Source organism: Neoarius graeffei, chromosome 28, assembly GCF_027579695.1.
Source record: "Neoarius graeffei isolate fNeoGra1 chromosome 28, fNeoGra1.pri, whole genome shotgun sequence".
Lineage (NCBI taxonomy): Eukaryota > Metazoa > Chordata > Actinopteri > Siluriformes > Ariidae > Neoarius > Neoarius graeffei.
The window spans coordinates 19,210,618-19,229,592 of record NC_083596.1 but is presented as its reverse complement, the minus strand read 5'-3'; the positions used below and the strand labels follow the sequence as shown (position 1 = coordinate 19,229,592).

The 18,975-nt window shown below is 42.2% G+C and overlaps 1 protein-coding gene across 1 annotated transcript in view; it reads left to right on the top strand.

The window, feature by feature from the left end:
* The window catches only part of si:dkey-220k22.1 (multiple epidermal growth factor-like domains protein 9), a 306,189-nt gene that overhangs the window by 48,632 nt on the left and 238,582 nt on the right, over positions 1–18,975 (top strand). The gene's annotated exons all lie outside the window — the stretch shown is intronic.

The window sequence follows — 18,975 nt, the reverse complement described above, 5'->3', positions numbered from 1 at the left end:
CGTAAACCTAGAGACGCCGCCGAACTTTAAGGCAGATGTTTGGAGGCACTTTGGATTCCAAAGGAAAGGAGAAAAAAACAGTGAGCCGGTGTTCTGTAAAGTTATCCTACCTCTTGGATTTGTCCTACCAAGCCTACTGCGCATGCGCGAAATCCAGGAGGGTAGGAAAATTCAACAGTAGTTTTGTTCTACCGATCAGCTGGGCTGATAGAAAATCGGTGAGTATTTCACGCATTTGCCGATTTTTATGTTTTGTGCGTATTGGTCGAGTCTTTGGCCTAGTCAAATAATTTGTAATGCCTTGTTTTGAATAATAAACTGGTCTGTATGAGAACTTGCTAATTCATGTGTTCTGCGCATGCGCAGTAGGCTTCGCGCATGCGCAGTAGGAGACTAAGCTGCACACTGCACTTTTCAATGTGTTTCAGACAGTGACTACGTTTACATGCACGTCCAAATTGAGCTGCTGTCGGTAATCGAGCAAAGGGTCCCAGCAGGGGTGCCAGAGAAATCCAATCCTACATGCACAAGTGAAATCGGGCTATTGTGCAAGGTGCATTGTGCACCCGAGCCACACGTGGCGCTACACGCCCCATCGTGTTGGTACACTTCCGGTTGTCGTCATGAAGAAGAGCTATAGTGTTGCCAGATACTGCTGACGTTTTCCAGCCCAAAACATGTTCAAATCCGCTAAAATGCACTTAAAACCCCCAATCTGGCAACACTAGCAGTTCCGTGTTCAAGCTGTTAGGCTTGCTCTAACAGACTATGGCTACAAACTGTCCGGCGCAGACCACTGTTTTGTAAGACAACTTATTTTGCACAATAATATTTTTCTAAAGTCCATTTTTTGCTTACAAAAAATATATATTTTTTGCTTACAATTTAACTTATGTCTTAATAAACACACAAAAAGTTCAGTTGTTTTGTTTTTATTGACATTCTTCAGATGTTGGACATATATATATATATATATATATATATATATATACACACACACACACAAATACAATGACTTGTTTATGTACACAATTCACAGCTATGCAACAGCTGTACAGATGTATTTGGTGATACAGTAAGTGAGCTAAATTTTAACAGTGCAAACAATGCCACAAAAAGAAAAGATTCATGCCGTTGTCATGATTCGTTGTCATGCCGACCGAGGCTGTTGTGTTTCCCGCTTGTGGTCTCGTCACTCGTCACTTCCGGAAGTAGCTTGACAACTAGCTCGATAGGGTTTACATGCACTAATGTAGCTCGGCAGAAATCGCATAAACTAGGTCGTGTAGCTCGATTCCGAGAAATCAAGTTCGGTTCAATTTCAGCCGAATTAAGGTGTATACATGGCAGTTTGAACTTCGATTTCAGTCGAGCAACGGCAGAAATTCGATTCTCTCTATGTGCATGTAAACGTAGTGAGTGTGTTGTTCCTGCAAAATAAGCACAAGTTAAATGTTCTCCGGTATATGTTCTCAAGTTTACAAAGAACAAATTGATATTAGTGTTAGCACTGAAATGCATGTGCAGTCTGCAGTGCAAGTTTTAAGTTTTCATAAAACAATTTGATTCTGCTTGTTAAGCAGCACTGATGTGTCCATGCTTACAGAAAAGTTGATAATACTAGCACAGAAATGAGAATTTTCTGTATGTTGTAGTGAAGCAACTCTTGGTTTTGCCAGCAGTGGAATAGAGACAAATATATGTCTGGCAAGAGTGTGTAGTTATGTATGTGAAATGTAATTTTACAGTGATCAATAAATTCTGATTTTCTTCAGTGACACAGATATCGTGATGTGGTTGAAATTTCTTGCAATATATCGATTATCGCAGAATCGCTGTACCGTGATATTATCGTTATCGTGGGCAAAATATCGCCATAGTATCGTACCGTGAGGTATCTGGTGATACCCAGCCCTAATGTGTAGTAATAATAGAAGAAAAAACAGTCGTCTAATCTCCAAATGGCTGACAATTTCACTGTGTTTCAAGCAAATTCAGGTGTTTGCTTCAGCTTTTATACAGTTTTACAGTAGTAGGTGTGTTGATGTAAAATGTGACTATTCTGAAGTCTTCTCTCGCTTGACTTTGCAGGCAATAGGAAAATATGCAGATGTCGACTGCCAGTGGCTTCATTCCACATGTGTAGGGGTCTGGCAGGGTTTTCATCAATCTGAGCAAGTTTCAAACTCCCTTCTGTGCGGGATCTGACAGCACAGAGCACTCCTGCAGTGAGGCGGGTGACAAGCGTGAGACGAACAGAATCTCCAGCTGTTTTATTTGTAGCTGTCACTAATCTTGTGCTATAAATGACCCTTGAAAGATCCAATCAGTCGAGCTCATCAGTGAAGTATGCACTTAAGCTGTTCATTTTCGAGCCATAATCATTTGGTAAACAGCCACAAACTGTAGTCTCACAGGTGTAGACCAATTCAAAATATGGACCACGATATTTATTCAGTGCCTCATTTCCGCTCCTGTGCCAGATGCCCAGTTGGTTGAAGGCTCAGATGTCTTAATTTCCTCAGTTAACTGTGGATCAGTAATAGATACTCACCAAGGGACTTGCATTCAGGTGAACGCTGTACATCACTCTGCTGTCCTTGGAGGATGTAGTTTTCTCTGCAGACTTTAATTAGGTTTCACTGAAAAATGGCAGAAACTGGAAAATGAAGATAAAATGATTAGATTGCACTGAAGGGGAACTAATGAGTTAAATTATAAGTCAAATCAGATTCAGAGCCTCAATTTATGGAGTTGAAATGAAGATTTGATCATATTAAAAATGTAACTGCAAACCCAATCGTGATGCACAAGTCAGGGTTTTTTAATACCTGCACCCACCTAGCCTGGCAAGCCAGACTAAATGTGAATATTTAGTCTGGCCTCGATCCGTAGACATTTCCGACGGGGGTGGGAGGAACAAACCGCTGTCTTTCAAACTGTCTCTGTGCGTATAGGCCAACGCTCTGACCAATCAGCGCAACAGTGACTGTGACGTAGTCAGAGCGACAGAAAGCAGTGGGGGAGGCCTTGAAATAAATAATTTTTCAAAATGCGTATTAATTAATAAACAGGTTCTAGATATTAAGAAGTTTGGAGATAATGACCATAAGTTTGGAGTCTGTACCACATACACTCATTTTTTTCCAAGTGTTTTTCAAGGGTTTGCTTAAACTGTTTTTGAGAGTTTTTATTTAGTGGTGTTTGGTGAAATAATTTCCCTTAAATTTAAAATAACGGGAAAATAAGAAACGATCAAAAAGTAATGTTTCAAAGCTGTTTATTAATTCTTCGTACTGCACAAACTAGCCCCATCCTTTTGGCTACGAGCGGAGCCAGCTGGTAGATCAGACTTTTGCCATAGCCGGTCGGCAAAACAGCGAAAACGTCCTTCTTGAAAAGGAATGAGCGGAGAGCCTCTTCCTGCTCATGTTTCAACGAAAACTCCAAGTCTAATTCTTCTAAAACTGATTCCAAAGCGGAGTCAAACGCGCGCTGTTCACTAGCCGTAGCCATCTTTCCTGTTGCGCTTTCTCCAGCGTCGCACAGCTTTGTCGTCACTCCTGCAAAAGCCCGCCCAAAGAATTCAAACAAAAACCTTGCGTTGTGATTGGCGGGCACGATTTGATGCCCGGGGTGTTTTTGTTTATATGGTGCGAGGCTAGACCCACTCGCTAGGCAAAAATATTTTTGGCCGCTAGGCGGGTGGGTCTAGTTTACTAGGCTAGCACCCACCCATTATGAGAGCCAATCTGCACTGACCCAACCCGCAAAAATGTGTGTTCATCAACCACCCGAACCCAGCCCGTCCCTCATACCGCCAACTTTAGCTGATATAGCGATAGCATCCATATCATAGAATAAGAGAAATTATTAAACATTCGGGCCACTTTTTCCATGGAATAAAAACATGTATTCTGTTCCTTTCTAGTGGATTTATTGATAGCATACAATATTGTTATCGTATCGTTTATCCTCCATGTATTACGCCACTCTCCCCGACAGAGAACGAGCGTGCAATATCGTTACAATATTGCATATTGTCAAAACGACACGACGTCACACATCGGAGCTCATGCGAAGATCCAGTGATAAAATTTTTCTGCTGCGCATACGCAGAATCATTTCTTTGTCCGCCGGGAAAGAGAGAAGACGAGGCTAATCCAGTGCTACTGCTAGGTTTAAGCACTAAATAAATAAACTGAAACCGAAGACACGCTGAACACCTGAAAGCCTACCAAAACTTCATTATATATTCTTCATACATATTTGCAAGAAAAAAACAGACCAACGGACATCGAAAAACTGGAAAAGAGACACGCCGGAGATGTAAAACTCCCATGCTAGCAAGTGACTGTGACAATTTGTAAATAAACATGGCCGCAAGGTTTGCTTTGTTAAAAGCGGAAGATTTTGAGAGAATTTTGGCTGCCAGGTCGGTCCGTTGTGTGTAGTTGTCGATGTTGATTTTAAAAGTAACTCAGTAAATTACACAGGGAAAATAATAATAATAATATTTGGCTTGACTGTGCTAGCATTGGCCTTTGCTAATACTACACGGGCTGGAAGATAACTGCGCTGCCTCGCTAACAGCATCAAGTTGCAGGTAAGCTAGCGTTGGCCTTTGCTAATGCTACTGCTACACCGGCTGGAAGGTAACTGGACTGCTGCATTAAGCCTTGGTCACAACCGGCCGTACGATTTTTTGGCCGTGCGATTTTTGGCGTTTCCCAAATCGCTGCGTTTTTTTTTTTTTGTTCGTGGAGAAAGACGCACGTTGGCCGTAAGTTTGTCTTGCAACTTGAAAAAAACGTAAGCGCCCGTAGAGTTTGTTTGACATGACAAAGAACCTCTGCGGCCAGTCTACGGCTCGAAAATCAGCACGTCACACACGCGCCCTCCGTGCGTTTCTTGCGTTTTTTGCACGTAGACCGGCCGTAGGAGCACGTACGCCCGGTTGTGACCGAGGCATTAACAGCACCGAGTCACGGGTAAGCTAGCGTTAGCCTTTGAGAATGCTGATATGATGAGAGTGTGCATAATAATAATAATAATGATAAAATTGGCTGGCTTTTTTGTGGTATATCAGATATATTCCATTCAGCTACTTGTCTTTGACTCATTCAACATCATGCTAGCTGAATGCAATATATCTGATAGACCACGAAAAAAGCCAGCCAATATTATTTAAATGTTTTCTTATTTAGTGCACTCGTACACAAGCCTATAACACAAAGCCTATTGCACGCAGTGTTTCTGTAAGTTATTTACAGCTGCTTTGTCACTTTTTGACCTGAACCACCCAAATCCGTGATATTTTCTAGGAAGCTTACCTGAACCCGCCCATAACCTGCAGGACCCACGGGATATGGGTCAACCCGCGCATCACTATTGCCCCAGATTTCACCATTCACAATTCAAGTCCAGGATACAAACTCAGTGCGTGTTCAAGCACCTTAAATTTCCATAGCTGTGAACCTTAAAGACTTTGTTCCAGTTTGGTTATTTTGGCCAATTCCTGATGACCGTTACCAACCAGGCAGGGTGAAGGCTAACATCCTACCTTTGAAGCACATGAAAGCAGTCATCTTTTCAAACCGCTGCTACATCACAGGGCAGCGTAACACACTTGAAGGCAAGCACTATCTACCCTCTTCCACATACGCAAGCTCACGGACACCCATGATTAGCTAGTGTCGCACTAATTGACAGATGGAATATTAACATCACGCCTTCCATCATCAACTCACAATTATCTGATTAGAGGGTGAATGCGTTTCTGTTGTGCCACTCACAAGCTCATACTTATGCAGCTTTAGGTTATAAAAATTCAATTTTGAATTCCAATATCTCAACCAGAATATCTTTAATAAGGCTTCTAATTTTTTTTTTAATTAGTATTTTGCATTTTTACAACATGAATTTTCATCACATCAGAGGATGCTTTATACAGAGTTAGTCAAAATTATGTTAACACTTAATTCGCAAAACATACATCATATGTGCAAGATGATTTACAGGACGGTCTCAACCTGTTTGCCATCGTGTTCAACACACAAAACCCAGCGAGCAACAGTACCATTTAATCTGTCACCCATGGCGTATGTCTGTCTGCAGGAGAAAAATAATCCATTAGTGTTCACATAATTTTGATTAACCCTGTATATATAAACTTTTCTGCTGCGCATACGCAGAACCATTTCTTTGTCCGCCGGGAAAGAGAGAAGACGAGGCTAATCCAGTGCTACTGCTAGGTTTAAGCACTAAATAAATAAACTGAAACCGAAGACGCATTGAACACCCGAAAGCCTACAAAAACGTCATTATATATTCTTCACGCATATTTACAAGAAAAAAACAAATCAATGGACATGGAAAAACTGGAAAAGGGACATGTCGGACATGTTGTGGCAACTTATGGTCATATAATTAAAAAAAAAAATTATATTAATATTTTTGATACAACCCCGATTCCAAAAAAGTTGGGACAAAGTACAAATTGTAAATAAAAACGGAATGCAATAATTTACAAATCTTCAAAAACTGATATTGTATTCACAATAGAACATAGACAACGTATCAAATGTCGAAAGTGAGACATTTTGAAATTTCATGCCAAATATTGGCTCATTTGAAATTTCATGACAGCAGCACATCTCAAAAAAGTTGGGACAGGGGCAATAAGAGGCTGGAAAAGTTAAAGGTACAAAAAAGGAACAGCTGGAGGACCAAATTGCAACTCATTAGGTCAATTGGCAATAGGTCATTAACATGACTGGGTATAAAAAGAGCATCTTGGAGTGGCAGCGGCTCTCAGAAGTAAAGATGGGAAGAGGATCACCAATCCCCCTAATTCTGCACCGACAAATAGTGGAGCAATATCAGAAAGGAGTTCGACAGTGTAAAATTGCAAAGAGTTTGAACATATCATCATCTACAGTGCATAATATCATCAAAAGATTCAGAGAATCTGGAAGAATCTCTGTGCGTAAGGGTCAAGGCCGGAAAACCATACTGGGTGCCCGTGATCTTCGGGCCCTTAGATGGCACTGCATCACATACAGGCATGCTTCTGTATCGGAAATCATAAAATGGGCTCAGGAATATTTCCAGAGAACATTATCTGTGAACAGAATTCACCGTGCCATCCGCCGTTGCCAGCTAAAACTCTATAGTTCAAAGAAGAAGCCGTATCTAAACATGATCCAGAAGCGCAGACGTCTTCTCTGGGCCAAGGCTCATTTAAAATGGACTGTGGCAAAGTGGAAAACTGTTCTGTGGTCAGACGAATCAAAATTTGAAGTTCTTTATGGAAATCAGGGACGCCGTGTCATTCGGACTAAAGAGGAGAAGGACGACCCAAGTTGTTATCAGCGCTCAGTTCAGAAGCCTGCATCTCTGATGGTATGGGGTTGCATTAGTGCGTGTGGCATGGGCAGCTTACACATCTGGAAAGACCCCATCAATGCTGAAGGGTATATCCAGGTTCTAGAGCAACATATGCTCCCATCCAGACGACGTCTCTTTCAGGGAAGACCTTGCATTTTCCAACATGACAATGCCAAACCACATACTGCATCAATTACAGCATCATGGCTGCGTAGAAGAAGGGTCTGGGTACTGAACTGGCCAGCCTGCAGTCCAGATCTTTCACCCATAGAAAACATTTGGCGCATCATAAAACGGAAGATACGACAAAAAAAGACCTAAGACAGTTGAGCAACTAGAATCCTACATTAGACAAGAATGGGTTAACATTCCTATCCCTAAACTTGAGCAACTTGTCTCCTCAGTCCCCAGACGTTTACAGACTGTTGTAAAGAGAAAAGGGGATGTCTCACAGTGGTAAACATGGCCTTGTCCCAACTTTTTTGAGATGTGTTGTTGTCATGAAGTTTAAAATCACCTAATTTTTCTCTTTAAATGATACATTTTCTCAGTTTAAACATTTGATATGTCATCTATGTTCTATTCTGAATAAAATATGGAATTTTGAAACTTCCACATCATTGCATTCCGTTTTTATTTACAATTTGTACTTTGTCCCAACTTTTTTGGAACCGGGGTTGTATATTTTTAATTATGATGAATTCGGCCTGAGGCTGTAATCTGATTTTGAAAACTGTAGCGATCTCGCAGCCATTGAAGTATCCAGGATTTCGTTATACATCATTTAATGAGTTTCTTTTTCCTTAAATTCATTAAGCATCATGAACTGAAGTCCAGGTTGTGGTGAATCTGATTTTAAAGTCATTCTAATCTGTTAAAATGTGTCACAAATTAGAGTGAATGAATGAATGAATGAATGAATAAGGCCACGTCCCTCCAGTTGAACCCGGTGGATGGTATCATTACAGAACGATGGTGCTCCTCTCTCAGCTTTCCCATTGTGTAATCTTATCTTCAGCAAGGTCACCTCCAGTCCACAAACATATCCGTCCCTCAGTCTTCCAGTGGGAACCGTATTCGCTGTGAGCTCTTTTCTAAATATACCCCTTCTCTCCGTTTCTCTCCCTCCATCACAGATTCTGAGCATGTATAGTATAAATTACTTCAGTGGCGGCTTACTGTAAAAGAGCGTCACAGGACAGAAATGTCAGCCTCTGTGCGTGCTGCTTGATTTGTGTGTTGCACAATAAAACCATGCTCGCAGGCCTTCACAGTTTTATAATGATGAATTATGCGGCAAAATCAGCAGCAGGCCCTCGTCTCTGGAGGGCTGTTTCACTCGCGTGTTTTACTTTCTGACCTCCCAGCCAAGCACAACAATCCGGCGTAGGCAGTTTCCGAAAACCATTCCAACACAGTTCTGCCTGCCAGTGGCTTTCTTTCAGTATGTGTGTACGGAGTCCCTATCTCACTCTCTCTCACTTCTTAGCCTATGTTGACTGCCCACGATAGTCTCCTCCAGGAGATACGGTACCACCTGCCTCATCTTTAGGGGAAAAAGGAACGTGCTGCAGCATTTTTTCCCCCCTCATAACCCTACAGTTCACTGCTAACGTAGTGTAAAGCGAACTGGATCTGAGAGGAACACGAAAGAGAACAAAGTCACCAGTCACGGCAGTACTTTGTTATACCAGGGGTATTACACAGTGGCACTATCTACGCATATCTGCTTTGTGAATCTGACTGCTTCATGAAAGGAAGAGCTTCGTGCTTGCATGGCTTTTTTATCCTGCAGGATCCCAGTCCCAATGCACAACTCTAATCTCAACCCTGTGAACCTGGCAAGCTTTTATCTGGTTCGAAGGCCTCATCTGTTCATGCTGCAAAGTATTTTCATATTCTGTTACAGCCCTACACTATACAGTCCATTGTTAGTGTATGAGCATTGTGATTAATCACACAGAATGTTTCAGTCGTGATGATTAAATATGCTGGCTTACATTTTGTGACTCCAGCAAAAATGCTGCTGAGCAAATCAATTTTTTTTAATTACTACTCTACAGCCAGTTTAAGACCTCCCACAGTGGCATTATAAAACACGGGGCATAATGTGTTATTGATAAATCAGCGTGTTACGTGTTTGTTGAACTACAAGCTGGATACATGCTAGGCTGAAATAGTTCAATACACCCAGAAAGTATTCATTTCCTGCTCCAAAAACTGAGGAGACTTGTGAAAGTCCTTGTCAGAGTGTAGCGAACGGTTCTTCTATTAGCCAGCAGAATAAGCTATTAAAGGAGAACTGAAGTCATTTTTAAACTTGCTTTATTTCTTAATTAACGTGTTATTCAATTACGTTTTCGGTTTTACTGACCTTATATCGTGACTCGTATTGGCAACCAATTGCAATTAAATATTAGGGCTGTAACGATACACCCAACTCACGATTCGATTCGTATCGCGATTTTTGACCCACGATTCGATACGCCCACGATTTTTTTTAAAATGTTTTTTTAAAATAGTAAATTTGACTTATTAACATTTACTTACTTACATTAGCTATTTAATAACAGATAATTCAGACCACTGCAGAGAATGAGTAATATGTATGCAAAAATGAACAAATGTATATCCAAAGATTGTTTTATTTCTCAAAATAATACTGTTGAGCCGGAAGCTCTGTTTTTTTCGGTTCTGAAAAAGTCATTTTTCCAAATCGTGTAAATCCGTTAAGATTTTTTTTGGGGGGGTGGCTCTCTCACGGTCTCTCTCTCATAGGGCCAATGATTTTCTGTGATCGCGGAAAACAGATGGAAATTACGGAATTTTTATGGTGAAACATTGCTCGCGTGTCAAAATGTAACTGCCGCAGAAGGCTTCCGCCCAAGCAGACATGCCTTCAGTGTTGCCAGATATTGCTAACGTTTTCCACCCCAAAATATGTTCAAAACCAGCCAAAAAGCACCTAAACCTGCCCAATCTGGCAACACTGCATGCCTTTCCGGTCAAGTGATTGTGATTGGCTTGTGGCACACCTAGCCAGCCAATGAGCTGCTTGTTTACAGATTCGCTCCCCGCGTCGCAACCTGAATGGCGACCGCTTAAAAGAAATGAATGCTCTGCCAGTGGCGAGTGTGGACGTTGCGTGACTCGCAGAAGATTGTCGCAGGTCGGCGAAAAAACGACTTACTAATAGATATAAAAAAATAAAAGTAATTTAAGTAAGTTTAAAATGTAATTTAAATAAAAAGTAAAGTATTCATAAATTGAAGTTTGGAAGCGCCTCTGTTTTTGGGCTGAGAAGTTTGAAAGGGTGTACCACGATTCTGCCTTCTTGTATCGCGATACGGATCGTGGCTCTGCGTATCGCGATTTCGATACGCATATCGTTACAGCCCTATTAAATATGATACTTATCGGCCTATTCGGTTTTTAGCCACGTTGAGTTTAGTTCGTTTGGTCCACGGCAGGCGTCGCTTACCCGCGCGATCTTCACGAGACTTGTGCGAGACTTCGAAACGTCAAGTGTCAGCCAGGTGTCAGTGCCGCCATTTTGAAAACTGTTTTCCAAACGAAATATTGCACAAAAACGAGTTTAAAGGTCCCATGGCATGGTGGTTTGTTGATGCTTTAAACAGGCTCGTGGAGGTTTCCGGATGTTATATCCACAGCCTTTCTCGAAATGAACCCTCGGCATGTAAATATAGCCTCCTGGGAGAAAGCCCCATTTCAGCGCTTTTCCCAGTGCGTCGTTTTGCTAATGAGAAGCAAGAGGCGGGGAAGGGTAGAGGGTGGGGGCGGGCCATGGGGGGAGGGGGAGAGGCTTGACCAAGCTGCGCACACACATACTCGCTGCTATCAGCGTCTGTAGCCACGCTGCTAAGACAAAACCCCGTTCTCCCTCGGACTCCTTTCGTAAACTCAACGTGACACAGAGAACAGAGAGTGAGAGTGTTCGGAGTGGTAGTTTACGAACGTATAATACCCTAGGCTTGAACACGCACTCCATAACCAAAGAGGATAGAAGCAGCAACTACAGCAACGTATCGCTTATCCAACAGAAGACATGCATTGCGGAGCAATAGTCAAACATAAGCTCATAAGTTACAGTCAATTTCCAGACTAAACTCAGTTTAACAGAGCATGCTGCATGCTCTTTAGTTTTGTAGCGCAGATTACCTGGCTAACTGCAGGAAGCGGTTAGCTGCACAGCTAATGTAGCCATTGCTAGGCTAACGCACCGATTTTAAAACACGGCAAAACGACCAGTTATACACTTACTTGTTCGGTGTTTGTGGCTGATGCGGCAGGGATGCTTGGTACGGACCCAGGCTTCAGTGACAGTTGATGTGCAAAACCTGCCCTGTACTGTCCCAAGTTGTGGAAACATTCCTCAGAAAAATGCTTCCGACAAACATACACCGTCTTAGGTAGACTCGACGGCGTATTATTGGAGTAAATAAAATTAAGCCACTGCGTCTTCAGGGGCTCTCCCGTCGGCAGTAAAAACAGACTCTTTTCCGTGTTGTCATATCCATGTACAGCGCAATTTCCATGTTTCGCTCGCTTAGGTGATGCCATGTTGTTGTGTCCTCCCTCTATGGTCTCCTCACTACAACTGGGCGGGGCAATCCATACAGTGGGTGGGAATCCAGAGGGGGGGCGTGGGGATCATCTCCCTTGCTGACGTAGTAAAGGGAAGAGTTTATCAACGCGCCGTTTTGACGCGCCATTCTCAAATGTTGGGCATAGTTTGGTTTACACATTATGAAATTTCTAGCCACTGGGGTGACTTAAGAAGGTCAGAGGAACTCATTTTAACGTTAAAAAACCTCAGAAAGTGAAAATTTCATGCCATGGGACCTTTAAATAACAATTACTGCCTACTTTTTTCAAACTTTCCTGATCGCTATCAAAACAAACAAAACATTCGGCTTGATTACGTCAGCATTCGAAAGAGGGCGCGCGCGTCTTTTGACCACGTTGGTCACTTTCCCTGCGGCCGAAATCGCTCCCTACTCACTATATAGGGCACTATATAGCGAGGATGCCGTTTTGTAGTGCTGTCCGAAACCTTAGTGAGGGTTATTTACACCCTATAAAGTGCACTCAAAGTATCCCACAATGCATCATGAAAAGTAGTGTACAACCGATGGTGACTAACCAAAGCAATATATCCCATCATGCATTGCGGTCACACTGAAAGAAATCAAATTAAAAGCCTCAAATTTGATTTAATAAAAGGCAGCAGCGAAGAAGAAAGTATTCAGCCTTGATTTAAAAGAACTGAAAGCTGCAGGTACTTTGTATAGAGGGCTACCGCATGACGTCACCGCGCCGCGAGGTTTTGTTAGGCACCATATTGGAAGACCAAGTACATGCACTCACAATATAAAACAAAGTACGAGCGAGAGTAAAGTGACACGATGGCTGATAATTCTGGTTATGTGAGTACATTACCAGCTGCAGAAAGGGCACGGTATGTGGAGAAACTGGCTGTGATTGATGGGTTTGACCCATATGATAAGACTCGCGGCAAGGGAGAATGGAAACATAAGGAGGACCGGACACCAATTCTGCCATCTGTTTGCTACCCAGACATTGTAAACTATTTGTTGTTTACACCCAGTGCCTACACTGCTGATGACTTGAAAGCCTACAAAGGGCTACAGGCTTACAATTATGTTGTTAGTGGCTTGGTTGGTTCGTGATATTACAGCTGTTATTAAGAATAACCTACACATAGTTATGGCCAAGGTAATCTTGTTGATATTTATCTTTTAATAATATATCTTTTCAGTTGAAAAATTAATACTTTTTGTTACTATTAAGGTATCCATAATTTAGGTTAATTTATCCAAATTATACATATGTATTTATGATATATGCCTACACAACAACTATGCTTTATTTATATAATAGGAGGGAGAGCAAGCCCCAAACCATCCTAAATTATTATTATTATTATTATTATTAAATTGTAGAAGTCTGGGAGGCTTGCTCCTCATACAGTTATCAACTTGGGGCCAATTTAGCATGTTTTAAATCTGAATTTCTTGCGTTTGCTTACCTCAAAGATCATGCACAGACTTATCCATTATATCCACAGTTTTTTGCCAAGTCTCACACAGGTTTCTTTCAAGTCTACTGTTGGGCCAATAAATCATAAATAAAACAGCTCAGATTTGTTTGTTTAAGTCGTTTGCCACTCCACTTTATTCTCGTGGGTTCACATACCGCTGCCGTTATTATCCCCTTATCACGAGTTTGTTGGTCTTCCAAAATGGCGCAGGGTCTGTTTACTTCCGGTTTCGGGTGACGTCAGTGAAATCCCTCTATTGATTGATGTGGGAAATGCGCTCTGTATAATATGGATTTATCACAAAAATGCACGCATGTGTTTATTATTTTGAAAACCCACCAGCCGACTGATCTGGCACATTTTAATTGTGCGACAGCGATGACGTAAATACCAGCGCGGTGGAGTAGTGTCCGAAAGCGTTTTTTTAACCCCGCCGACAGTAGTCGGAGGGGTTATTATTTTCACCTGCGTCAGTCTGTGTGTGTGTGTGTGTGTATCTGTCTGTCTGTCTGTCTGTCTGTCTGTGTGTCTGCAAGATATCTCAAGAACCAATGGATCGATTTGGACCAAATTTTGTACATGTGTTGCCAATCACCCAGGAAGGAAACCATTAAATTTTGGAGGTCAAAGGTCAAGGTCATGGCAGAACTTCGAAATTTTCGCCCAATGTATTTTAATAGGGAAAAGGCGGGGTTTGCACTCGTTAGAGTGTCCCTGTCTAGTTCATTTTACTGTACCAATGAGCTCACTGTATGGTTCTCTATATACGGTAGTAATTCCCTATATAGTGAGTAACGAGTGAGCGATTTCGGACACAGGGTTGGATTTCCGCTGTACGTTTTACTTCCGTCCTACGAAGTCTCGCACAGGTCTCAACGAATCTCGTTTACAGCCATTGCTTTGACATATGGACTGATATATTACATAGCGTATTTCAAACACTCATAACTTGTTATAGCAGCGACAAAATAGCGATCAAAAAATGCATTCCGATATTTAATAAAATGAGATAAATAGAATTTTGATCATAAAAAAATTGCCTTCAGTTCCTCTTTAATAGTTTAATGAGGCCTGTTTAATTTAGCATTGTTCTGATTAGTAATTTTTGCATTTCCGTTTCTGGTTGAGAGTACGCTGTGCGCATTTTGGCTGCCGCTTCTCATCGGAGCTTTTTATTTTCTTTTTTTCCCCTTTGTTTTTCTTTTTGTGATTGTATGGTTTGATGTTTGTTCTTTGAATGTTCTTTGTTTGAATGTTTTGTCTGCCGGTTGTGGCGTAGCTCCGGACCCAGTTTTGGGCGTCGGTTTCAGGCCTTGGTCTGCCATGGGTGATGCCTGTTCTGCTCACTATGGACTGCAGTGCTCGTTGCTCTTTTTAACATCGGGGTTGTCCAACGCTCTGTGCGGCGGTGCTTCTGTGCTTGGTGCGGTGGCATCCGGGTGGCTGTACAGGCGGTTTCGAACATACCAGCGGTCTGTGCGGCGGTGCTTCTGTGGTCGGTTTGTGGATCCATGGCGCAGTGCTCCGAGTGATGTTGCCCGGTGGTGTCGCGGTGGCTGTGCAGACATACAGTGGTGCTTGAAAGTTTGTGAACCCTTTAGAATTTTCTGTATTTCTGCATAAATATGACCTAAAACATCATCAGATTTTCACACAAGTCCTAAAAGTAGATAAAGAGAACCCAGTTAAACAAATGAGACAAAAATATTATACTTGGTCACTTATTTATTGAGGAAAATGATCCAATATTACATATCTGTGAGTGGCAAAAGTATGTGAACCTCTAGGCTTAGCAGGTAATTTGAAGGTGAAATTAGAGTCAGGTGTTTTCAATCAATGGGATGACAAATCAGGTGTGAGTGGGCACCCTGTTTTATTTAAAGAACAGGGATATATCAAAATCTGATCTTCACAACACATGTTTGTGGAAGTGTGTCATGGCATGAACAAAGGAGATTTCTGAGGATCTCAGAAAAAGCATTGTTGATGCTCATCAGGCTGGAAAAGGTTACAAAAGCATCTCTAAAGAGTTTGGACTCCACCAATCCACAGTCAGACAGATTGTGTACAAATGGAGGAAAATCAAGACCATTGTTACCCTCCCCAGGAGTGGTCGACCAACAAAGATCACTCCAGGAGCAAGGCGTGTAATAGTCGGCAAGGTCACAAAGGACCCCAGGGTAACTTCTAAGCAACTGAAGGCCTCTCTCACATTGGCTAATGTTAATGTTCATGAGTCCACCATCAGGAGAACACTGAACAACAAATGGTGTGGATGGCAGGGTTGCAAGGAGAAAGCCACTGCTCTCCAAAAAGAACATTGCTGCTCATCTGCAGTTTGCTAAAGATCACGTGGACAAGCCAGAAGGATATTGGAAAGTGTTTTGTGGATGGATGAGACCAAAATAGAACTTTTTGGTTTAAATGAGAAATGTTATGTTTGGAGAAAGGAAAACACTGCATTCCAGCATAAGAACCTTATCCCATCTGTGAAACATGGTGGTGGTAGTATCATGGTTTGGGCCTGTTTTGCTGCATCTGGGCCAGGACGGCTTGCCATCATTGATGGAACAATGAATTCTGAATTATACCAGCGAATTCTAAAGGAAAATGTCAGGACATCTGTCCATGAACTGAATCTCAAGAGCAGGTGGGTCATGCAGCAAGACAACGACCCTAAGCACACAAGTCATTCTACCAAAGAATGGTTAAAGAAGAATAAAGTGAATGTTTTGGAATGGCCAAGTCAAAGTCCTGACCTTAATCCAATCGAAATGTTGTGGAAGGACCTGAAGCGAGCAGTTCATGTGAGGAAACCCACCAACATCCCAGAGTTGAAGCTGTTCTGTACGGAGGAATGGGCTAAAACTCCTCCAAGCCGGTGTGCAGGACTGATCAACAGTTACCGCAAACGTTTAGTTGCAGTTATTGCTGCACAAGGGGGTCACACCAGATACTGAAAGCAAAGGTTCACATACTTTTGCCACTCACAGATATGCAATATTGGATCATTTTCCTCAATAAATAAATGACCAAGTATAATATTTTTGTCTCATTTGTTTAACTGGGTTCTCTTTGTCTACTTTTAGGACTTGTGTGAAAATCTGATGCTGTTTTAGGTCATATTTATGCAGAAATATAGAAAATTCTAAAGGGTTCACAAACTTTCAAGCACCACTGTACCTACAGCTACACCACTGGAATTACATCCTGACTCTCAGTTGGCGGACTTACTTTTTTTTTTTGTCAATGTAAAGCGACCTTGGGTGTGAAAAAGGCACTATATAAGTTGAAATTATTATTATTATTATTATTATTATAGTAATGGGGTAAGTATGGGCTACTGATTTACTGCACTACTATACTTCAGGTAGAGAAATAGAGAGTAAAAATTCAGTAAACAGTAAAAAAAAGAAGTACGTAAATGTGCATTGTCAGTATTTTTCACTGTGGTGGGAGGATGGGGCGGGGCTTCCAGGCTGTCAGTTACTGTCGGATAATTCCAAACACCTGTCAATCATCCCAGTTTCACATGTTGATGGGCTCATTTTCCTTTTTTGGGGAAAAAAAGAAAGAAGACTGCTCTTTTTACATATAGTTAAACGTTAAAAGGCAGAATTCGTGCACAAAGTGCATAAAGGTTGGCAGATCTGGATTTGTCACGTCACTGTAGGCCTATTTATCCTTTATTTCAGTCTGTATATATAAAAAAAAATTGGGTGGTGAAAACCGGTGCATCCAGCTTGTCTAGTGTTAGCGAAGTCAAACATACATTAATAGGTGTGTGTGTGTTTGTTTTTTGGGGAAAAAAAAATCTCTGTTTCCCCTGCATCAGTCTGTCTTTCAAGCTGGGAAATCTTTTGAGTATGAGAGTAGCAGCCAGTAAATTATTGTGAAATAGGAGGGGATGGGGAGGACGTCCAGAGGGTGTCGGTTAATATTAGAGAATTAAACCACAACTGTCAGTCATTCTAGATTAATGTGTTGTTTGAGCCCATCTGCTCTTTTTATTGGGGGGAGAAAAAGACTCATACCGGTAGACTCCAGTGTTGAAATATGGATTTTGTAGGCAAAGTGCGTAAAAGTTGGCAAGCTGAAATTGTCAAATTTCTAATTTAAAACGGTTATCAGAACAGACAATAATAATCCTTAGATTATTCATCTCATCTCATTATCTCTAGCCGCTTTATCCTGTTCTACAGGGTCGCAGGCAAGCTGGAGCCTATCCCAGCTGACTACGGGTGAAAGGCGGGGTACACCCTGGACAAGTCGCCAGGTCATCACAGGGCTGACACATAGACACAGACAACCATTCACACTCACATTCACACCTACGGTCAATTTAGAATCACCAGTTAACCTAACCTGCATGTCTTTGGACTGTAGGGGAAACCGGAGCACCCGGAGGAAACCCACGCGGACACGGGGAGAACATGCAAACTCCACACAGAAAGGCCCTCGCCGGCCACGGGGCTCGAACCCAGACCTTCTTGCTGTGAGGCGACAGCGCTAACCACTACACCACCGTGCCGCCCTTAGATTAGTCAATTAAAAAAAAAAATAGTCAAAGAGAGAACAGTTTGTCCACTGATAACTACTACTTCCTTGTCCAGCACTGTTGCCAGGTCGCGGTCACAGGGCACCAGGATGGATCAGGCAGGTTCGCTCCTCGGATCTGCCTGATCCATCCTGGTGCCCTGTGTCTGGTTGGATTCTCATCGCATCGCTCCTGTGGAGGGCGGCCCCATGTGGACAGTTGGGGGTCGCGCCTGGAGGACGCTCTGGACTCTTGCAGTGGTGCTTTTGTGGCTGAGGACTGCAGTTGACTTGCTGACTTTGGGACTGCGGTTGTCGTGAACGGTTTTGCGCTCGGGTTTCCGTCGGTGGGGGGTTTATAGCATCAACGAACCTGACTTTATGTTAGGACTGTTAATGTTATAGTCATGTTGTCTGTTGTTGCCCAAATGAGGATGGGTTCCCTTTTGAGTCTGGTTCCTCTCGAGGTTTCTTCCTCATGTCGTCTGAGGGAGTTTTTCCTTGCCACCGTCGCGCTCATTGAGGATAGATTAGGGATAAAATTAGCTCATATTTTAAGTCGTTCAAATTCTGTAAAGTTGCTTTGCGACAATGTTTATTGTTAAAAGCGCTATACAAGTAAACTTGACTTGACTTGGTGGTCCATATAGATCCACATGTCATATTAATTGAAGCGTAGTTTTACACTGGATGCCCTTCCTGCCACAAACCTCCCGTTTCTGGGCTTGGGAAACAACCATTCACACACACATTCACATCTATGGGCAATTTAGAGTAGCCAGTTGCTGGGTTGTCAGTCACGTGACTTTTCTTAGCGGTTTTACCAGAAGTGAAATAGCTGGCGGTCTAAACAGCTGCCGTAGTGCAAACACCTAGCGATAACTTATCAGAGCACGCTCGTAATCTAGAAGCCGCTGCTCGCGTTAGATCTATTCAGGAGATCGCTATGTGCAATGGAATCGACCCCT